We start from the raw sequence: 23,291 nt of genomic DNA, 5'->3' as shown, positions 1-23,291 counted from the left end.
GTTCATTGTGTAACTACTGTGTGGGTTTCTTCTACTTACGCTAAGTGCTTTGCATTTGTTGATATTAAATTGCATTTGCCATCTTTCTGTCCATTCGTTCATCCTATCCAAATCTGCCTGCAAGGCGATGGTATGCGATTCTGACCTAATTAATCTACATACTCTCGTGTCATCCGCAAATTTACTAACAACACTACTAATTCCACTATCCAAGTCATTGACATATATTACAAACAACACCGGCCCTAATACTAATAATCCTTTTGTCACCCCACTAATTACTTGACCCCACTCGGAATTAGAGCCGTTTATTACAACACTCTGTCGCCTGCCGCTTGGCCATGACCTTATCCAGATTACTTATAACCTTTTTCCAATTCTTAAATACTGTGGAATATATTTCATCTGGTCCTGGTGACTTGAACTTTTCAGCTTATCTATCTCCCGTTCCACTATCTCTTTAGTTATGGTAATATCTGTCAGCTTCTCATTTTCTTCTACTCTAAATATCTTGTCACTATTCGGCAAATCCTGCATGTTTTCCTGGGCAAAGACAGTTAAGAAATACTCGTTCACAATTTTACTAATCTCCTCCCAACAACTAAGCAGGTCCCATTCTGCTGTCTTTAAGGAACTATTGTTTCTCTATTCTTCGTCTTATATGCCTGATAAAATCCCTTGGGGTCCATCTTCGCATGGCTGGCTACCTTTAATTCATAACTATTTTTAGCTTTCCTTGTTAAACTCCTGACTTTTCTAATTCATTATATTATGGCCTTAAAACCACTTCCCCTGTCTTTAATCTCATATATACTTCTCTTTCGCCCTATGTAATATTTTAACCTCAGTCATCCATTTAGGATCATTCTTCTGCGATCTTATTCTTCTGTAAGGGATATTCCCTAACTGTCCTGAATGTAATTTATCAACGAAATATTTATTTCGCTTCTCTATAAAGGGTGTTTTGCTTGAGGTTTAGCGTTTCTGTACATAAGAACCTTTAAAACAGATTTTTAGTAATGCTATTTTGTATTCCTTTATGTAGCGCTTTCCATGCTTTTCAGCGTTTTGGTGTCTAACACGTTCAAAAACACTCAAAACACACGTTGATGATAATGTCGTTTCGTTTCCCGATAAAAGTGGCTTCCAATGCATTTTGTCTTTTGGTACTTAACAATATAAAAAAAAAAGTTTAAGTAAAAGTTTTCGGTAGAGTTATTTTTCCATATAAAGTTCTAATCATGTGTTTTTGAGTCTGGGTACCTAAAAAGCTCAAAATCTCTCATAATACACTTTTCTCGTAATGTCCTTTCTTTTCTCCATGTAGGATGCTTTGCGTGTAATTTGGCACTTTTATACTTAACAAGCACAAAAACAATCAAAATACAAGTTTTTGGTAATGTTAATTTGTTTCTCCGTAAAGGTTGTTTTGCACGCTTTTCAGCGATTTCGGATGTAAGAAGGTGAAAAACACTCTAAAGACACTTTCTTGGTAATGTTATTTTATATTGCCAAATAGGGTGCTTTCAATGCTTTTTAGCATTTTGATTCCTAACACTCAAGTAAACACTCAAAAGACACGTTTCCTGTAATATCGTTTTGCTTCTTCATATAGGGATCTGCATGCATTATGATGTTTTGCTACATAATGTGAAAAACGCTCAAAATAAAGATTTTAGATAATGTTCTTTTTCTCTATATAGGGTGCTATTCATCCTTTTTAGCGTTTTGGTACTTAGGAAGCTTACTTAGGAAGCTCAGAAACACAAATAAAACTTGTTTCTCCAAACGTCTTTCCATTTCCTCATATAGGATGCTTCGTATGTATTTTGACGTTTTGATACATAAAAAAAGAAAAAAAAAACACTCAAAAACACGTTTTTGGTGATGTTCTGTTTCTCTATTAAGAGATATAGAATATATTTAATTTTCATTCAGGCGGTTTAGTGTTTGGTACCTAAGAGACTCAAAACTCTGATAATGCACGTTTCTCGTAATGTCCTATCGTTTCCTCATACAGGGTGCTTTACATGCATTTTTAAGATGATGTACGTAACAGACTCAAAAAGACTCAAAATACACGTTTTTGGTAATTTTTTTTTTTCTGTTTGGTAAGATTATTCGTGTTTGTTGCACGTGTTTTAGCGTTTTGGAACGTAAAAAGTTTAAAACACTTAAAAGACATGCTTATTATTATGCATTTCTATATAAGGTGCTTTCCATGCTATTTAGCTTTATCGTGCCTAACACGCTGAAAAACACATAAAAACACATTTCTTACATTGTTGTTCAATTTTCTCGTATAGCGAGCAAGCATTATAGTGTTTTGCTACCTGACAATGTGAAAAACATCCAAATTACACGATTTTGGTAATGTTTATTCTTTCTCCTTTTTTGTGTTTTGGTACCTGAGAAGCTCAAAAAAAAAAAAATCATAATACACGTTTTTTGTCATGTCCTTTCGTTTCCTCATATAGGCTGTTTTTGCTGCTTTGGTACCTAACAGGGTGTTTGCATGTATTTTGACATTTTAGTTCGTAAGAACCTAAAAAAAAACACTCTAAAGACACGTTTTAGTAAAGTTGTTTTGTATTCCCCTATGGGGTGATTTCGTTGCTTCTTACTGATTTGGTGCCTAACACGCCCAAAAAAATAACAAAAGACAAGTTTCTAGTGATTTCGTTTCGTTTCTTCATATGGGTTGCTTTACATGCATGTTGGCGTTTTGGAAATTATCAATGTAAAAAAATACCCGTTTTTGGTAAGTTTGTTCTTTTTCTTCAGAGCACTATTGAAGTACTGATTTGGTACTTAAGAAAGTAATAAAAAAAAAAACACTACAAACATTTCTCGTAATGTCCTTTTTATTTCCATATCCAGGGTGATTTGTTTGATGACTGGCGATTTTGTACATAATAAGCTAAAAAAATATAAAAAAAAACACAAAATATACGTTTTTGGTTAGTGTATTCTGTTTCTCTATATATTGTATTTTCATACGTTTTTAAAGTCGTTTCATATATCTATATATGGGTCTTTGCATGAATTTTGTTTTTTTGGTAACTAACAATGTCATAACACTCAAAATGCACGTTTTTTTTTTTTTTTGGGCAGTATTGTTTTGTTTCTCCATATAGAGTGTTTTTCATGCGTTTTACCCTTTTGATACTAAGAAAATAAAAAAACACTCATAATACACGTTTCTCGTAATGTCTTAATTTTTCCCATATAGGATATTTCCGATTCATTTAGGCGTTTTTTTACGTAACAATCTTACAAAAGACTCAAAAAACTTGTTTTGTATGTGTTTTAGCGTTTTCGTACATAAGAAGCTTAAAAACACTTAAAGACAAGTTATTGGCAAAAGTTGGTTTTATTCCCATGCTTTTTAGTGCTTTATTGCCTAAAACGCTAAAAAAAACTCGACACTTTTCTGGTAATATATTTTTTTTTAACACATAAAGCTAATTTCCCATGCAATTTGGGGTTTTGGTAAGTAAGAATGCTAAAAATATTCAAAATACACCCATTTGGTAATGTTGTTCTGTTTCTCAATTAAGAGTGTTCATGAATTTCAGCATTTTGGTATCTAAGAAACATCTCCATATACACGAGTTTTTGCGTGTTTTGCCTTGTGGTTCTTGTGAAACTATAAAACAATCATTATACACGTTTCTCGTAATGTCATTTTCTTTCCCAATATAGAGTGCTTTGCAACTATTTTCGCGTTTTCTGTAAGTAACAAGCTCAAAAACACTCAAAATATAACTTTTTAGTAATATTATTCTATTTCTTCATATTGGTTGGTTTGAATCCGTTTTAATTTTTTTCTAAGTAAAACACTAAAAAGACACGTTTTCAGTAATTTTGTTTTGGATTCCCATAAAGAGTGACCTCCATATTATTTATCATTTTGGTGCCTAACTTGCTGAAAAACACTCAAAAGACAGGTATCTGGTAAAGTCGTTTAATTTCCTCATGTTGGTGGCTTTGCATACACTTTAGGGTTTGGTACATAACAGTCCGAAAATAAAAAAAAAAAAGCTAAAATTAACTTTTTTCATAATATTATTTTTTCACCTAATTTCCCTGAATTTTGCCAGAATTTTGGCATCTCGGTACTTATGAAGATAAATAACAAAAAAAAATCCTAGTTTTTATTTATTTATTTATTTTCTCTATAAAGAGTGTTATTTGTGGGTTTTAACTCTTTTCGTACTCATGAAACTTAAAAACACTCAAAATACACGTTTCTCGTAATGTCCTTTCGTTTCCCAAACATAGGGTCTTTCCATGTATTTAAGCGTTTTTATACGTAAGAGATCAAAAACACTGAAAATTCATGTTTTTCGTAATGTTATTTTGTTTCTCAATAAAGGGTGTTTTGCATGCATTTTAGCGTTTTGGTATGTAAGGAGCTGAAAAACACTTAAAGATAAGTTCTTGGTAAATGTTGGTTTTATTCCCATGTAATGTCATTGCCCTGCTTTTTTGTGCTTTATTGCCTAACACGCTCAAAAACACTCATAAGAAACTTTTTTTCTGGTAATGTCATTTATTTCCAACATAAAGCTAGTTTCGTATGTAATTTCGGGTTTTGGTAACTAAGAATGTGAAAAACACTCATTTGGTAAGGATGTTCTGTTTCTCAATTAAGAGTGTTATTCATGAATTTCAGCATTTTGGTATCTAAGAAAAATCTCCATATACACGAGTTTTTGCTTGTTTTGCCTTGTGGTTCTTGTGAAACTATAAAACACTCATTATAAACGTTTCTCGTAATGTCCTTTTGTTTCCCAATATAGAGAGATTTGCATCCATTTTCCCTCAAAAACACAAAAAAAATACCTTTTTGGTAATATTATTCCATTTCATGATATTGGTGTATTTGCATTCGTTTTAGCGTTTTTCTACGTAAAACACTGAAAAGACACGTTTTCAGTAATTTTGGTTTGGATTCCCATACAGAGTGACTTCCATATTACTTATTGTTTTGGTGCCTAACATACTGAAAAACAGGCAAAAGACAGGGTTCAGGTAAAGTCGTTTAATTTCCCCATATAGGTGGTTTAACATGCACTTTAGGGTTTGGTACATAACGGTCTGAAAAAAAGCTAAAATTAACTTTTTGATATTCATTTTTCGTATAATTTCCCTAAATTTTGCCAGAATTTTGGCATCTCGGTACCTATAAAGATCAATAACAAAAAAAAAAAAAAATTTTCTCTTTCTCTTTCTCAAATTTTTTTTCTCTATAAAGAGTGTTATATGTGGTTTAAGCTTTTTGGTACTTAAGGAACGTAAAAACACTCATAATACTCGTTTCTCGTAATGTCCTTTTGTTTCCTAAAGATAAGGTTCTTTGCATGTATTTAAGCGTTTTTATAGCTAACATGGTCAAAAACACTCAAAATATACCTTTTTGGTAATGTTATTCTATTTCTTCATATTGGTTGGTTTCCATCCGTTTTAGCGTTTTTCTACGTAAAACACAGAAAAGACACGTTTTCAGTAATTTTGTTTTGGATTCCCATATAGAGTGACTTCAATGTTATTTATCGTTTTTGATGCCTAACATGCTGGAAAACACTCAAAAGACAGGTTTCTTGTAAAGTCGTTTAATTTCCCCATATAGGTGGCTTTGCATACACTTTAAGGTTTGGTACATAACAGTCCAAAAAAAAAGCTAAAATTAACATTTTTCATAATATTCTTTTTTCACGTAATTTTCCTGAATTTTGCCAGAATTTTGGCATCTCGGTACCTATGAAGATCAATAAAAAAAAAGCTATTTTTTTTTTCTCCATAAAGAGTGTTATTTGTGGGTTTTAACTTTTTAGTACTTAAGGAACTTATAAACACTCATAATACACATTCCTCGTAATGTCCTTTCATTCTCAAACATAGGGTTCTTTGCATGTATTTAAGCGTTTTTATTGGTAACAAGCTCAAAAACACTCAAAATACATGTTTTTGATAATGTCATTCTGTTTTCATATAGAGGGGGATTTGCATGGGTTTTAGCGTTTTGGTATGTAAGGAGCTCAAAAAAACTTAAAGGCAAGTTCTTGATAAAAGTTGGTTATATTCCCATGTAATGTGATTGCCCTGCTTTCTAGTGCTTTATTGCCTAACACGCTGAAAAATACTAAAAACACACTTTTCTAGTAATTTCATTTTTTTTTCCACATTTTCGCATGTAATTTGGGGTTGGACCACTAAGAATGTGAAAAAAAACACTCAAAATACACTCATTTCCTAAGATTGTTCTGTTTCTCAATTAAGAGTGTTATTCATGAGTTTCAGCATTTTGGTATCTAAAAAAACTTCTCTATATATACGAGTTTTTGCGTTTTTTGCCTTATGGTTCTTGAAAGCTATTAAAACATTCATTATACAATTTTCTTGTAATATCCTTTGTTTCCCAATATAGACTGCTTTGCATTCATTTTATGCGTTTTTTTTTGTAGGTAACAAGCTAAAAAACACTCAACTTTTTTGTAATGTTATTCTATTTCTTTATATTGGTTGGTTTGCATCGTTTTAGCGTTCTACGCTAAAACTGAAAGGACACGTTTTCAGTAATATTGTTGAAATTGCTGAAAACACCCAAAGACACGTTTCTTGTAAAGTCGTGTAATTTCCCCATATAGGTGGCTTTGCATGCACTTCCGGGTTTCGTAAATAACTCCGGAAAAAGCTAAAATTATTTTTTTTATGTTTTTTTTCACATAATTTCCCTGAATTTTCTCAGAATTTTGGCATCTCGGTACCTATGAAGATGAATAACAAAAAAAAATCTATTTGTTTTATTATTTTTTTTTCTCCATAAAGAGTGTTATTTATGGGTTTTAGTTTTTTGGTACTTAAGGAACTTAAAAATACTCATAATACACGACTTTCGTAATGTCCTTTCGTTTCACAAACATAGGGTTCTTTGCATATATTAAAGCGATTATATTAAAGGTAACATGATCAAAAACACTCAAAATACATGTTTTTGGTAATGTTATTCTGTTTCTCCATAAAGGTTGTTTTGCATGCGTTTAGCGTTTTGGTATGTAATGAGTTAAAACAACACTTAGAGGCAAGTTCTTCGTAAATTTTGGTTTTATTCCAGAGTAATGTGATTGTTCTGCTTTTTAGTGTTTTGTTGCATATAACGCACAAAAACACTCAAAAAACACTTTTCTGGTACTGTCATTTTTTTTTCGCACATAAAGCTAGTTTCGCATGTAATTTGGGAATTTCGTAACTAAGAATGTGAAAAACACTCAAAATACACACATTTGGTAAGGCAGTTCTGTTTTTCAATTAAAAGTGTTATTCATGAGTTTTAGCGTTTTGGTATGTAAGAAACTTCTCTATATACACGAGTTTCTGCGTTTTTTGCCTTGTGGTTCTTGTGAAACTATAAAACACTCATTATACATGTTTCTCGTAATGTCCTTTTCCTTCCCGATATAGAGTGCTTTTCATCCATTTGCGCGTTTTTTGTAGGTAAAAAGCTCAAAAACACTTTTTGGTAATGTTATTCTATTGCTTCATATATGTTAGTTTGCATCCGTTTTAGCGTTTTTCTACGTAAAACACTGAAAAGACACGTTTTCAATAATTTTGTTTTGGATTCACATATTGACTGACTTCCATATTATTTATCGTTTTGGTGCCTAACATGCTCAAAAACACTGAAAAGACAGGTTTCTGGTAAAGTAGTTTAACTTCCTTATATAGGTGGCATGCACTTTAGAGTTTGGTACATAAAAATCCGAAAAAAGAGCTATAATTAACTTATTTATAATGTTCTTTTTTCCCCATCAATTCCCTGAATTTTGGCAGAATTTTGGCATCTTGGTACCTATAAAAATCAATATAAAAAAAGATATTTTTTTATTTATCTATTTTTTCTGTATAAAGAGTGTTATTTGTGGATCTTAACATTTTGGTACTTAAGGAACACTTAAAAACACTTAAAAACACTTAAAACACATGTTTTAAGTAATGTTATTCTGCTTATCAATAAAGGAGTTTTCTTCCATGCGTTTTAGCGTTTTGGTTTGTAAGGAGGTCAAAAACACTTCAAGGCAAGTTCTTGGTAAAAGTTTATTTTATTCCCCTGTAATGTGATTGCCCTGTTTTTTTTTTTTTTTTTTGTGTGATTTATTGCCTAACACGCTCAAAAACATTCAAAAGACACATCTAGTAATGTCATTTTTTTTCTAACATAGTTTCGCGTGCTATTTGGGGTTTTGCTAAGAATGTGAAAAACACTCAAAATACACGCATTTGGTAAGGATGTTCTGTTTCTCAATTAATATTGTTATTCATGAGTTTCAGCATTTTGGTATCTAAGAAACTTCTTTATATACACGAGTTTTTGCGTTTTTTGCCTTGTGGTTCTTGTGAACCACAAGTTCTTTTGTTAAAAAATAATAAGACACTCATTATACACGTTTCTCCTAATGTCTTTTTGTTTCCCAATAGGGAGTGCTTTGCATCCATTTTCGCGTTTTTTGTAGGTAACAAGCTCAAAAACACTCAAAATGTACCTTTTTGGTAATGTTATTTTATTTCTTCTTATTGGTTGGTTTACATCCGTTTTAGCATTTTTCTACGTAAAACACCAAAAAGACACTTTTCAGTAATTTTGTTTTAGATTCCCATATAAAATGACTTGCATGTTATTTACCGTTAGGGTACCTAACAAGCTAAAAAAAACACTCATAAGACAGTTTTCTTGCAAAGATGTTTAATTTCCCCATATAGGTGGCTTTGCATGCACTTTAGGGTTTGGTACATAACAGTACGAAAAAAAAAGCTAAAATTAACTTTTTTGATAATTGACTAATAATTTCCTGAATTTTGCCGAAATTTTGGCATCTCGGTAACTGTGAAGATGAAAAAGAAAGAAAAAAAAATATTTTATTCATTTATTTTTTTTTTTTTTTCTCAATAAAGAGTGTTATTTGTTGCTTTTAGCTTTTTGGTAAATAATCATTTTAAAAACACTGATAATACATGTTTTTCGTAATGTACTTTCGTTTCCCAAAAATAAGGTTCTTTGCATGTATTTAAGCGTTTTTATTAGTAACATGATCAAAAAACACTCAAAATATATGTTTTTGGTAATGTTATTCTCTTTCTCCATAAAGTGTGTTTTGCATGCGTTTTAGCGTTTTGGTATATAAAGAGCTCAAAACACTTAGAGGCAAGTTGTTGGGAAAATTTATTTTATTTCCATGTAAAGTGATTCCTCTGCTTTTTAGTGTTTTATTGCCTATCACGCTCAAAAACACTCAAAAGACACTTTTCTGGTAATGTCATTTTTTTCTCACATAAAGCTGGTTTCACATGCAATTTGGGAATTTGGTAACTAAGAATGTGAAAAGCACTCAAAATACACGCATTTAGTAAAGTTGTTCTGTTTCTCAATTAAGAGTGTTATTCATGAGTTTCAGCATTTTGGTATCTAAGAAACTTCTCCATATACACGAGTTTTTGCGTTTTTTGGCTTGTGGTTCTTTTGAACTATAAAACATTCATTATACACTTTTCTCGCAATGTCCCTTTGTTTCCCAATATAGAGTATCAATATAGATCATCAATTTTCGCGTTTTTTTTTTTTGCAGGTAACAAGCTCAAAAACACTCAAAATATACCTTTTTCGTAATGTTTTTCTACTTCTTGATATTGGTTGGTTTCCATCCCTTTCAGCGATTCTCTACGTAAAACACTGAGAAGACACGTTTTCAGTAATTTTGTTTTGGTTTGCCATATAGAGTGAGTTCCTTATTATTTATCATTCTGGTGCCTAACATGCTGAAAAACACTCAAAACACAGATTTCTGTTAAGGTTGTTTAATTTCCTCATATGGGAGGCTTTGCATGCACTTTAGTGTTTGGTACATAACAGACCGAAAAAAAGCTAATATCAACTTTTTTTTTATATAATTCTCTTATCATATAATTGCCCTAACTTTTCACAGAATTTTGGCATCTCCGTACCTATGAAGGTGAATAATAAAAAAAAAGAAAAATCCTTTTATTTATTTATTTTATTTATTTTTTCTTAAAAACGAGTGTTATTTGTTGGTTTTTAGCTTTTTTGTAATTAAGGAACTTAAAAACACTCATAATACACGTTTCTCGTAATGTCCTTACGTTTCCCAAACATAACGTTGTTTGCATGTATTTAAGCGTTTTTAAAGATAACATTATAAAAAACACTCAAAATACATGTTTTTGGTAATGTTATTCTGTTTCTCCATAAAGTTTATTTTCCGTGCGTTTTAGCGGTTTGGTATGTAAAGAGCTCAAAAACACACATAGGTAAGTTTTTGGTAAAAGTTGGTTTTATTCCCATGTAATGTGATTACCCTGCTTTTTAGTACTTCATTGCCTAACACGCTAAAAAACAATTAAAAGACACTTCTGGTAATGTCTTTTTTTTCCGTCATTAATCTAGTTTTTTATGCTATTTTGGGTATTGCTAACTAGGAATATGAAAAACACTCAAAACAGGCATTTGCTAAGGTTGTTCTGTTTCTCAATTAAGATTGTTATTCATGAGTTTCAGCATTTTGGTATCTAAGAATCTTCTTTATATACACGAGTTTTTGCGTTTTTCTACGTAAAACACTTAGAGGATACATTTTCAGTAATTTTGTTTTGGATTCCCATATAGAGTGAGTTCCTTATTATTTATCGTTTTGCTGCCTAACATGCTAAAAAAACACACAAAAGACAGATTTCTGGTAAGGTCGTTTAATTTCCTCATATAGGAGGCTTTGCATGCACTTTAGGGTTTTGTACATAACAGTCCGAAAAAAAAGCTAAAATTAACATTTTTGATAATATTCTTTTGTTCATATAATTTTCCTGAATTTTCCCAGAATTTTGGCATATCATTACCTATGAAGATGAAAAAAAAATTCTTATTTTTTTTTTTTTTCTAAATAAAAAGTGTTATTTGTGGGTTTTAGCTTTTTGGTACCTAAGGAACTTAAAAAAAAACACTCATAATACACGTTTCTCGTAATGTCCTTTTGTTTCCCAAACATAATGTTCTTTGCATGTATTTAAGCGTTTTTATAGATAACATGATAAAAAACACGCAAATTACATGTTTTTTGGTAATGTTATTCTGTTTCTCCATAAAGTTTGTTTTGCATGCGTTTTAGCGGTTTGGTATATATCAAACCGCTAAAACGCATGCAAAACATTTAAAGGCAAGTTCTTGGTAAAATTTGGTTTTATTCCAATGAAAAGTGATTGCCCTGCTTTTTAGTACTTTATTGCCTATCACGCTCAAAAATACTCACAAGACATTTTTCTGGAAATGTCTTGTTTTCCAACATAAATCTGGTTTCGCATGAAATTTAGGTTTTTGGTAACTAAGAATATGAAAAACACTCAAAATACACGAATTTGGTAAGGTTGTTCTGTTTCTCAATTAAGAGTGTTATTCATGAGTTTCAGCATTTTGTTATCTAGGAAACTTCTCCATATACACGAGTTTTTTTCGATTTTTGCCTTGTTGTTCTTTTGAACTATAATACACTCATTATACACTTTTCTAGCAATGTCCCTTTGTTTCCCAATATAGAATTCTTTGTATCAATTTTAGCATTTTTTTTCTAGGTAACAAGCTCAAAAACACTCAAAATATACCTTTTTGGTAATGTTTTTTCTATTTCTTGATATTAGTTGGTTTGGATCCATTTTAGCGTTTTTCTACGTAAAACACTGGGAAGACACGTTTTCAGTAATTTTGTTTTGGATTCCCATATAAAGTGAGTTCCTTATTATATATCATTTTGGTGCTTAACATCCTGAAAAACACTCAAAAGACAGATTTCTGGTAAGGTCGTTTAATTTTCTCATAAAGGAGGCTTTGCATGCAGTTTAGGGTTTCATACATAACAGTCCGAAAAAAAAGCTAAAATAAACTTTTTTGATAATATTCTCTTATCATATAATTGCCTTGAATTTTCCCAGAATTTTGGCATTTTGGTACCTATGAAGATGAATAGCAAAAAAAAATCCTATTTTTTTATTTTTTTATTTATTTATTTATTTTTTTCTAAATAAAGAGTGGGTTTTAGGTTTTTGGTACTTAAACTTAAAAACACTGATAATATACGTTTCTCGTAATGTCCTTTTGTTTCCCAAACATAAGGTTCTTTGCATTTATTTAAGCGTTTTTAGAGATAACATGATCAAAAATACTCAAAATACATGTTTTTGGTAATTTTATTCTGTTTCTTCATAAAGTTTGTTTTTCATGCGTTTTAGCAGTTTGGTGTATCAGGAGCTCAAAAACACTTGAAGGCAAGTTCTTGATAAAAATGGTTTTATTCAAATATAATGTGATTGCCCTGCTGTTTAGTGCTTTATCGCCTATCAGGCTCAAAAACACTCAAAAGACTTTTTTTTCTGGTAATGTCATTTTTTTCTCACCTAAAGCTGGTTTCGCATGCAATTTGGGGTTTTGGTAACTAAGAATGTGAAAAGCTCTCAAAATACACGCATTTAGTAACGTGGTTCTGTTTCTCAATTAGGAATGCTATTCATGAGTTTCAGCATTTTGGTATCTAGGAAACTTCTCCATATCCACAAGTTTTTGCGTTTTTTGCCTTTTGGTTCTTTTGAACTATAAAACATTCATTATACACTTTTCTTGGAATGTCCTTTTATTTCCTAATATAGAGAGCTTTGCATCAATTTTCGCGTTTTTTGTAGGTAACAATCTCAAAAACACTCAAAATATACCTTTTTGGTAATGATTTTCTATTTTTTTTTTATTGGTTGGTTTGCATCCGTTTTAGCGTTTTTCTACATAAAACACTGAGAAGACACGTTTTCAGTAGTTTTGCTTGGATTCCCGTATAGAGTGATTTCCTTATTTATTTATCATTTTGGTGCCTAACATTCTGAAAAACACTCAAAAGAAAGATTTATTTTAACGTCGTTTAATTTTCTCATATAGGAGAAGGGTTTGCATGCATTTTAGGGTTTGGTATATAACAGTGCAAAAAAAAAAAGCTAAAATTAACTTTTTTTATCATTTTCTTTTATCATATAATAGCCCGGAATTTTCCCAGAATTATGGCATCTCGGTACCTATGAAGATGAATAACAAAAAAAAATAAAATCCTATTTTTTAATTTTTTTATTTATTTATTTTTCTAAATAAAGAGTGTTATTTGTGGGTTTTAGCTTTTTGGTACTTAAGGAACTAAAAAACAATCATAATACATATTTCTCGTAAGGTCCTTTCGTTTCCCAAACATAAGGTTCTTTGCATGTATTTAAGCGTTTTATATAGATAACATGATCAAAAACACTCAAAATACATATTTTTGGTAATGTTATTCTGTTTCTCCATAAAAGTTTTTTTGCATGCGTTTTAGCGTTTTCGTATGTAATGAGCTCAAAAACACCTAAAGGCAAGTTCTTGGTACAAGTTGGTTTTATTCCCATGTAATGTGATTTCCCTGCTTTTTAGTGGTTTATTGCCTAACACGGTCAAAAACACTCGAAAGACATTTTCTGGTAATATTATTTTTTTCCCACATGAAGCTATTTTCGCATGGAATTTGGGGTTTTGGTAACTAAGAATTTGAAAAACACTCAAAATACAGGCATTTAGTAAAGTTCTGTTTCTTAATTAAAAGTGTTATTCATGAGTTTCAACATTTTGGTATGTAAGAAACTTCTCTAATACACACATTTGGTAAGGTAGTTCTGTTTCTCAATTCAAAGTGTTATTCATGAGATTCAGCATATTGGTATGTAAGAAACTTCTTTATGTACACGAGTTTTTGAGTTTTTTGCCTTGTGGTTCTTGTAAAACTATAAAATACTCATTATACACGTTTCTCATAATGTCCTTTTCTTTCCTAATATAGAGTACGTTTCATCCATTTTCGAATTTTTTTGTAGGTGACAAGCTCAAAAACACATCAAAATATATCTTTTTGGGAATGTTATTCTATTTCTTCATATTGGTTGGTTTGCATCTGTTTTAGCGTTTTTCTACGTAAATCACTGAAAGGGCACGTTTTCAGTAATATTGTTAAAATTGCTGAAAAAACACTCAAAAGACAGGTTTCTAGTAAAGTCGAGTAATGTCCTTTCGTTTTCCAAAAATAGTGTTCTTTGCATGTATTTAAGCGTTTTTATGGTAACATGATCAAAAACACTCAAAATACATGTTTTTGGTAATGTTATTCTAATTCACCATAAAGTGTATTTGCATGTATTTTAGCGTTTTGGTATATAAGGAGCTCAAATACACTTAAAGGCAAGTTCTTGTTAAAAATTGGTTTTATTATAATGTAATGTGATTGCCCTGCTTTTTAGTGCTTTATTGCCTAACACGCTCAAAAACACTCAAAAGACATTTTTCTGGTAATGTTATTTTTTTCCCACAAAAAGCTGGTTTCGCATGCAATTTGGAGTTTTGGTAACTAAGGATGTGAAAAGCACACAAAATACACGCATTTAGTAATATTGTTTTGTTTCTCAATTAAGAGTGTTGTTCCAGAGTTTCAGCATTTTGGAATGTAAGAAACTTCTCTATATACAAGAGTTTTTATGTTTTTTGCCTTGTAGTTCTTGTGAAACTATAAAACACTCATTATACTCGTTTCTCGTAATGTCCTTTTGCTTCCCAATATAAAGTGATTTCCATCCATTTTCGCGTTTTTTATAGGTAACAATTTCAAAAACACTTAAAATATACCTTTTTGGTAATGTTATTTTATTTCTTCATATTGGTTGGTTTACTTCCGTTTTAGCGTTTTTCTACGTAAAACACAGAAAAGACACGTTTTTAGTAATTTGGTTTTGGATTTCCATATAGATTGACTTCCATGTTATTTATCGTGTTGATTCCTAACATGCTGAAAAACACTCATATGACCGTTTTCTTGCAAAGACGTTTAATTTCCCCATATAGGTGTCTTTCCATGCACTTTAGGTGTTTGGTACATAACAGTTCGAAAAAAAAAGCTAAATTTAACTTTTTTGATAATTTTCTTGTTTCACATAATTTCCTGAAATTTGCCCGAATTTTGGCATTTCGGTACCTGTGAAGATGAATAAGAAAGAAAAAAAAATATTGTATTTTTTTTTTTAATTATTTATTGTTTCTCAATAAAGAGTGTTATTTGTGGCTTTTAGCTTTTTGGTAATTAATGAACTTAAAAACACTCATAATACACGTTTCTCGTAATCTCCTTTCGTTTCCCAAAAATAGTGTTCTTTGCATTTATTTAAGCGTTTTTATTGGTAACATGATCAAAAACACTCAAAATACATGTTTTTGGTAATGTTATTCTCTTTCACCATAAAGAGTGTTTTGCATCCGTTTTAGTGTTTTGGTATATAAGGAGCTCAAAAACACATAAAGGCAAGTTCTTGGTAAAAATTCGTTTTCCTTCAATGTAATCTGATTGCACTCCTTTTTAGTGCTTCATTTTCTATCACGCTCAAAAACACTCACAAGACTCTTTTCTGGTAAAGTCTTTTTTTTTCCACAAATCTATTTTCGCATGCAATTTGGGGTTTTGCTAACTAAGAATGTGAAAAGCACTCAAAATACACGCATTTATTAAAGCTGTTCTGTTTCTCAATTAGGAGTGTTATACATGAGTTTTAGCATTTTTGTATCTAGGAAACCTCTCCATATACACGAGATTTTGCGTTTTTTCCTTGTGGTTCTTTTGAACTATAAAATACTCATTATACACTTTTCTTGGAATGTTGTTTTGTTTCCCAATATAGAGTGCTTTGCATCAATTTTCGCGTTTTTTTTTTGTAGGTAACAAGCTCAAAAACACTCAAAATATACCTTGTTGTTAATGTTTTTTCTATTTCTTGATATTGATTGCTTTGCATCCGTTTTAGCGTTTTTCTACGTAAAACACTGAGAAGACACGTTTTCAGTAACTTTTTTTTAGATTCCCATATAGAGTGAGTTCCTAATTATTTATCGTTTTGGTGCCTAACATGCTAAAAAAACACACACAAAACACATATTTCTGGTAAGGTCGTTTAATTTCCTCATATAGGAGTCTTTGCATGCACTTCAAGGTTTGGTACATAACAGTCCGAAAAAAAAAGCTGAAATTAACTTTCTTGATAATATTCTTTTATCATTTCATTGCCCTGAATTTTCCCAGAATTTTGGCATCTCGGTACCTATGAATATGAATAACAAAAAAAAAAAAATCCTATTTTTTTTATATTTTTATTTTTTATTTTCTAAATAAAGAGTGTTATTTGTGGGTTTTAGCTTTTTGGTACTTAAGGAACTTAAAAAACATTCATAATACACGTTTCTCGTAATGTCTTTTTGTTTCCCAAACATAATGTTCTTTGCATGTAATTAAGCATTTTTATAGATAACATGATCAAAAACACTCAAAATACATGTTTTTGGTAATGTTATTCTGTTTCTCCATAAAGTTTATTTTGTATGCGTTTTAGCGGTTTGGTATATAAGGACCTCAAAAACACTTAATGGCAAGTTTTTGGTATAAATTGGTGTTATTCCAATGTAATATGATTGCTCTGCTTTTTAGTGCTTTATTACCTATCACGCTCAAAAACTCTTAAAAGACACTTTTCTGGTAATGTCATTTTTTTTCTCACATAAAGGTGGTTTTGCATGCAATTTCTAGTTTTGGTAACTAAGAATGTGAAAAGCACTCAAAATACACGCATTTAGTAAGGTTGTTCTGTTTCTCAATTAAGAGTGTTATTCATAAGTTTCAGCATTTTGGTATCTAGGAACCTTCTCCATATACACGAGTTTTTGTGTTTTTTGCCTTTTGGTTCTTTTGAACTATAAAAAACTCATTATACACTTTTCTTGCAAAGTCCTTTTGTTTTCTAATATAAAGTGCTTTGCATCAATTTTCGCGTTTTGTGTAGGTAACAAGCTCAAAAACACTCAAAATATACCTTTTAGGTAATGTTTTTCTATTTCTTGATATTGGTAGGTTTGCATCCGTTTTAGCGTTTTTCTACGTAAAACAAAGAAAAAACACGTTTTCAGCAATTTTGTTTTGGATTCTCATATAGAGTGAGTTCCTTATTATTTATCGTTTTGGTGCCTAACATGCTGAAAAACACTCAAAAAACAGATTTCTGTTAAGGTCTTTTAATTTTCTCATATAGGAGTCTTTGGATGCACTTTAGGGTTTTGTACATAACAGTCCCCAAAAAAAAGCTAAAATTTACTTTTTTGATAATTTTTGTTTTAACATATAATAGCCCTGAATTTTCCCAGAATTTTGGTATCTCGGTACCTATGAAGATGAATAACAAAAAAAAAAATCCTATTTTTTTATTTTCTTAATTTTTTTCTAAATAAAGAGTGTTATTTGTGGGTTTTAGCTTTTTGGTACTTAAGCAACTTAAAAACACTTATAATACACATTTATCGTAATGTCCTTTCGTTTCTTAAACATAAGGGTTTTTGCATATAATTAAGCGTTTTTATAGATAACATGATCAAAACCACTCAAAATATATGTTTTTGGTAATTTTATTCTCCTTCTCCATAAAAGGTGTTTTGCATGCGTTTTAGCGTTTTGGTATTTAATTAGCTCAAAAACACTTAAAGGTAAGTTCTTGGTAAAAGTTGTTTTTATTCCCATGTAATGTGATTCCCCTGCTTTTTAGTGCTTTATTGCCTAACACGTTCAAAAACACTCAAAAGACACTTTTCTGGTAATATCATTTTTTTTTTCCCACATAAAGCTAGTTTTGCATGGAATTTGGGGTTTTGGTAACTAAGAATGTGAAAAAAAACTCAAAACACAGGCATTTAGTAAGGTTGTTCTATTTCTAAATTAAAAGTGTTATTCATGAGTTTCAGCATTTTGGTATGTAAGAAACTTTTCTAATACACACATTTGGTAAGGTATTTCTGTTTCAAAATTAAAAGTGTTATTCATGAATTTCAGCTATTTGATATGTAAGAAACTTCTTTATGTACACGAGTTTTTGAGTATTTTACCTTTTGGTTCTTGTCAAACTATATAACACTCATACACGTTTCTCGTAATGTCCTCTTCTTTGCCAATATAAAGTGCTTTCCATCCATTTTTGTATTTTTTTAGGTAACAAGCTCAATATATCTTTTTGGTAATGTTATTCTATTTCTTCATATTGGTTGGTTTGCATCCGTTTTAGCGTTTTTCTACGTAAATCACTGAAAAAACATGTTTTAAGTAATATTGTTGAGATTGCAGAAAAACACTCAAAATACAGGTTTCTCGTAAAGTCGTGTAATTTCCCCATATAGGTGGATTTGCATGCACTTGAGAGTTTGTACCTAACTCCAGAAAAAAAAGCTAAAATTATTTCTTTTATAATGATTTTTTTTACAAAATTTCCATGAATTTTGCCATCTCGGTACCTATGAAGATAAATAACAAAATTTTTTTTTTCTCTCTATAAAGTGTTATTTGTGGGTTTTAGCTTTTTCGTACTTAAGGAACTTAAAAACACTCATAATACACGATTTTCGTAATGTCCTTTCATTTTCCAAACATAGGGTTCTTTGCATGTATTTAGGCATTTTTATAGGTAACATGATCAAAAACGTGCAAAATACATGTTTCTGGTAATGTTATTCTGTTTCTCCATAAAGGGTGTTTTGCATGCGTTTTAGCGTTTTGGTATGTAAGAAGCTCAAAAACACGTAAAGGCAGGTTCTTGGTAAAAGTTGGTTTTATTCCCATATAATGTAATTGCCCTCCTTTTTAGTGCTTTAGTGCCTATCACGCTCAAAAACAATCAAAAGACACTTTTTTGGTAATGTCATTTTTTTCCCACATAAAGTTAGTTTCGTATGCAATTTTTGGTTTTGGTAACTAAGAATGTGAAAAGCAATCAAAATACATGCATTTGGTAAGGTTGTTCTGTATCCTTAATTAAGAGTGTTATTTCTGAGTTTCAGCATTTTGGTATCTAAGAAACTTCTCCATATACACCGAGTTTTTGCGATTTTTGCCTTGTGGCTGTTGTGAAACTAAAAAACACTCATTATACACGTTTCTCGTAATGTCCTTTTGTATCCCAATATAGAGTGCTTTCCATTTATTTTCGCGTTTTTTTTTGATGGTAAGAAGCTCAAAAACACTCAAAATATACCTTTTTGGTAATGTTATTTTATTTCTCCATATTCGTTGGTTTGCATCCGATTTAGCGTTTTTCTACGTAAAACACAGAAAAGACACTTTTTCAGTAATTTTGTGATGCATTCCCACATTTAGTGACTTCCATATTATTTATCGTTTTGGTGCCTAACATGCTGAAAAAAAAAACACAAAAGACAGGTTTCTGGTAAGGTCGTTTAATTTCCCCATATAGGTGGCTTTGCATGCACTTTAGGGTTTGGTACATAACAGTCCGAAAAAAAAAAGCTAAAATTAACTCTTTTTCATAATGTTCTTTTTTCACATAATTTCCCTGAATTTTGACAGACTTTTAGCATCTCGGTACCTATGAAGTTAAATAAAAAAAAATCCTATCTTTTTATATATTTATTTTATTTTTTCTCTATAAAGAGAGAAAGGTTTTAGCTTTTTGGTACTTAAAGAACTTAAAAACACTCATAATACACGTTTCTCGAAATGTCCTTTCGTTTCCCAAACGTAAGGTTCTTTGCATGTATTTAAGCGTTTTTATAGGTAACATGACCAAAAACACTCAAAATACATGTTTTTGGTAATGTTATTCTGTTTCTAAATAAAGGGTGTTTTGCATGCGTTTTAGCGTTTTGGTATATAAGGAGCTCAAAAACACTTAGAAAAAACACTTGGTAAAAGTTTATTTTTTTCCCATGTTATGTGATTGCCCTGCTTTTTAGTGGTTTATTGCCTATCATGCTAAAAAAAAAAAAACACTTAAAAGACACTTTTCTGGTATTCATTTTTTTTTTCCCACATAAAGCTACTTTCACATGCAATTTGGGGTTTTGGTAACTAAGAATGTGAAAAACACTCAAAATACACGCATTTGGTAAGGTTGTTCTGTTTCTCAATTAAGAGTGTTATTCAGGAGTTTCACCATTTTGGTGTCTAAGAAACTTCTCCATATATAAGAGTTTTTGCGTTTTTTGCCTTGTGCTTCTTGAGAATCTATAAAACACTCATTATACACGTTTCTCGTAATGTCCTTTTGTTAACCAATATAGAGAGCTTTCCATCCATTTTCGCGTTTTTTTTTTTTTTTTTTTTGTAAAAAGCTCAAAAATACTCAAAATATACCTTTTTGGTAATCTTATTCTATTTTTTCATGTTGGCTGGTTTGCATCCGTTTTAGCATTTTTCTACTTAAAACACAGAAAAGACACGTTTTCACTAATTTGTTTTGAATTCCCAAATAAAATGAATTCCATATTGTTAATTGTTTTGGTGACTAACATGCTGAAAAACACTAGAAAAACAGGTTTCTCGTAAAGTCGTTTAATTTCCCCATATAGTTGGCTTTGCATGCACTTTAGGGTTTTGTGCATAACAGTCCGAAAAAAAAAAGCAAAAATTAAATTTTTGATAATGTTCTTTTTTCATATAATTTCCCTGATTTTTGCCAGAATTTTGTGATCTTGGTACCTATGAAGAAGAATAACAAAAAAAATCCTATTTATTTATTTACTTTTTTTTCTCTATAAAGAGGTTTTAGCTTTTTGGTACTTATGGAACTTAAAAACACTCATAATACACGTTTCTCGTAATGTCCTTTCGTTTCCCAGACATAGGGTTTTTTGCATGTATTAAAGCGTTATTAGAGGTAACATGATCAAAAACTCTCAAAATTCATGTTTTTTGGTAATGTTAATCTGTTTCTCCATAAAGGGTGTTTTGCATGCGTTTTAACGTTTTGGTATATAAGGATCTCAAAAACACTTAAAGGCAAGTTCTTGGTAAAAGATGGTTTTATTCCCATGTAATGTGATTGCCCTCCTTTTTAGTGCTTTATTGCCTAACACGCTCAAAAACACTCAAAAGACACTTTTCTGGTAATGTCATTTTTTTACCACATAAAGCTAGTTTTGCATGCAATTTGGGGTTTTGGTAACTAAAAATGTGAAAAACAGTCAAAATACACGCATATCGTAAGGTTGTTCTGTATTCTCAATTAAGAGTGTTATTCCTCAGTTTCAGCATTTTGGTATCTAAGAAACTTATCCATATACACGAGTTTTTACGTTTTTTGCCTTGTGGTTCTTGTGAAACTATAAAACACTCATTATACAAGTTTCTCGTAATGTCCTTTTGTATCTCAATATAGAGTGCTTTCTATCCATTTTCGCGTTTTTTGTAGATAAGAAGCTCAAAACACTGAAAATATACCTTTTTTGGTAATGTTATTCTATTTCTTCATATTCGTTGGTTTGCATCCGTTTTAGCGTTCTTCTACGTAAAACACTGAAAAGACTCTTTTTCAGTAATTTTGTGATGGATTCCCATATTGAGTGACTTCCATATTATATATCGTTTTGGTGCCTAACATGCTGAAAAACACTCAAAAGACAGGTTTCTGGTAAATTCGTTTAATTTCCTCATATAGGTGGCTTTGCATGCACTTTAGGGTTTGGTACATAACAGTCCGAAAAAAAAGCTAAAATTAAATTTTTTTCATAATTTTCTTTTTTCACATAATTTTCCTGATTTTTGCCAGAATTTTGGCATCTAGGTACCTATGAAGATGAATAACAAAAAAAATAAATAAATTCCTATCTTTTTATTTATTTATTTTTTTTCTATAAACATTGTTATTTATGGGTTTTAGCTAAATGGTACTTAAAGAACTTAAAAACACTCGTAATACATATTTCTTGAAATGCCCTTTAATTTCCCAAACATAAGGTTCTTTGCATGTTTTATAGGTAACATGATCAAAAACACTCAAAATACATGTTTTTGGAAATGTTATTCTGTTTCTCCATAAAGGGTGTTTTGCATTCGTTTTAGCGTTTTGGTATAAAAGGAGCTCAAAAACACTTAAAGGCAAGTTGTTAGTAAAAGTTAGTTTTATTCCCATGTAATGTAATTGCCCTGCTTTTTAGTACTTTATTGCCTATCATGCTAGAAAAAAAAAAAACACTTAAAAGACACTTTTCTGGTAATGTCATTTTTTTCCCACATAAAGCTACTTTCACATAAAATTTGGGGTTTTGGTAACTAAGAATGTGAAAAACACTCAAAATACACGCATTTGGTAAGGTTGTTCTCTTTCTCAATTTAGAGTGTTATTCAGGAATTTCAGCATTTTGGTATGCGTTTTGGTATATAAGGAGTTAAAAAATACTTAAAGGCAAGTTCTTGGTAAAAGTTGGTTTTATTCCCATGTAATGTGATTGCCCTCCTTTTTAGTGCTTTATTGCCTAACTCTCTAAAAAAAACCCTGAAAAGATACTTTTCTGGTAATGTCATTTTTTTTCCCACATAAAGCTAGTTTCGCATGCAATTTGGGGTTCTAGTAACTAAGAATGTGAAATACACTCAAAATACACGCATTTAGTAATGTTATTCTGTTTTTTTAATTAAGAGTGTTATTCAGGAGTTTCAGCATTTTGGTATCTAAGAAACTTCTCCATATACACTAGTTTTTGCGTTTTTTGCTTCTAGGTTCTTGTGAATCTATAAAATACTCATTATACACGTTTCTCGTAATGTCTTTTTTTATTTCCCAATATAGAGTGCTTTGCATCCATTTTCACGTTTTTTTTTTTTTTTGTTGGTCACAAGCTCAAAAATACTTAAAATATACCTTTTTGGTAATGTTATTCTATTTCTTCATATTGGTCTGTTTGCATCCGTTTTAGCGTTTTTTACGTAAAACACTGAAAAGACACGTTTTCAGTAATTTTGTTTTGGATTCCCATATAGAGTGACTTCCATATTATTTATCGTTTTGGTGCCTAACATGCTGAAAAACACTCAAAAGACAGTTTATAAAGTCGTTTAATTTCTCCATATAGATGGCTTTGCATGCACTTTAGGGTTTGGTACATAACAGTCCGAAAAAAAAGCTAAAATTAACTTTTTCGATAATGTTCTTTTATCCACATAATTTCCCTGAATTTTAACAGAATTTTGGCATCTCGGTACCTCTGAAGATGAATAACAAAAAAAAGTTATTTTCTTTTATTTCATTTATTTATTTTTATTTATTTATTTATTTTTATTTTTTTTTTTTTTTTGTTTCTTCATAAAGAGTGTTATTTCTGGGTTTTAGCTTTTTGGTATTTAAGTAACTTAAAAACA

This window comes from Scylla paramamosain, chromosome 2 (genome assembly GCF_035594125.1).
Source record: "Scylla paramamosain isolate STU-SP2022 chromosome 2, ASM3559412v1, whole genome shotgun sequence".
NCBI lineage: Eukaryota > Metazoa > Arthropoda > Malacostraca > Decapoda > Portunidae > Scylla > Scylla paramamosain.
The sequence above is the reverse complement of the archived record's forward strand: the minus strand, read 5'-3'. Positions refer to the sequence as shown.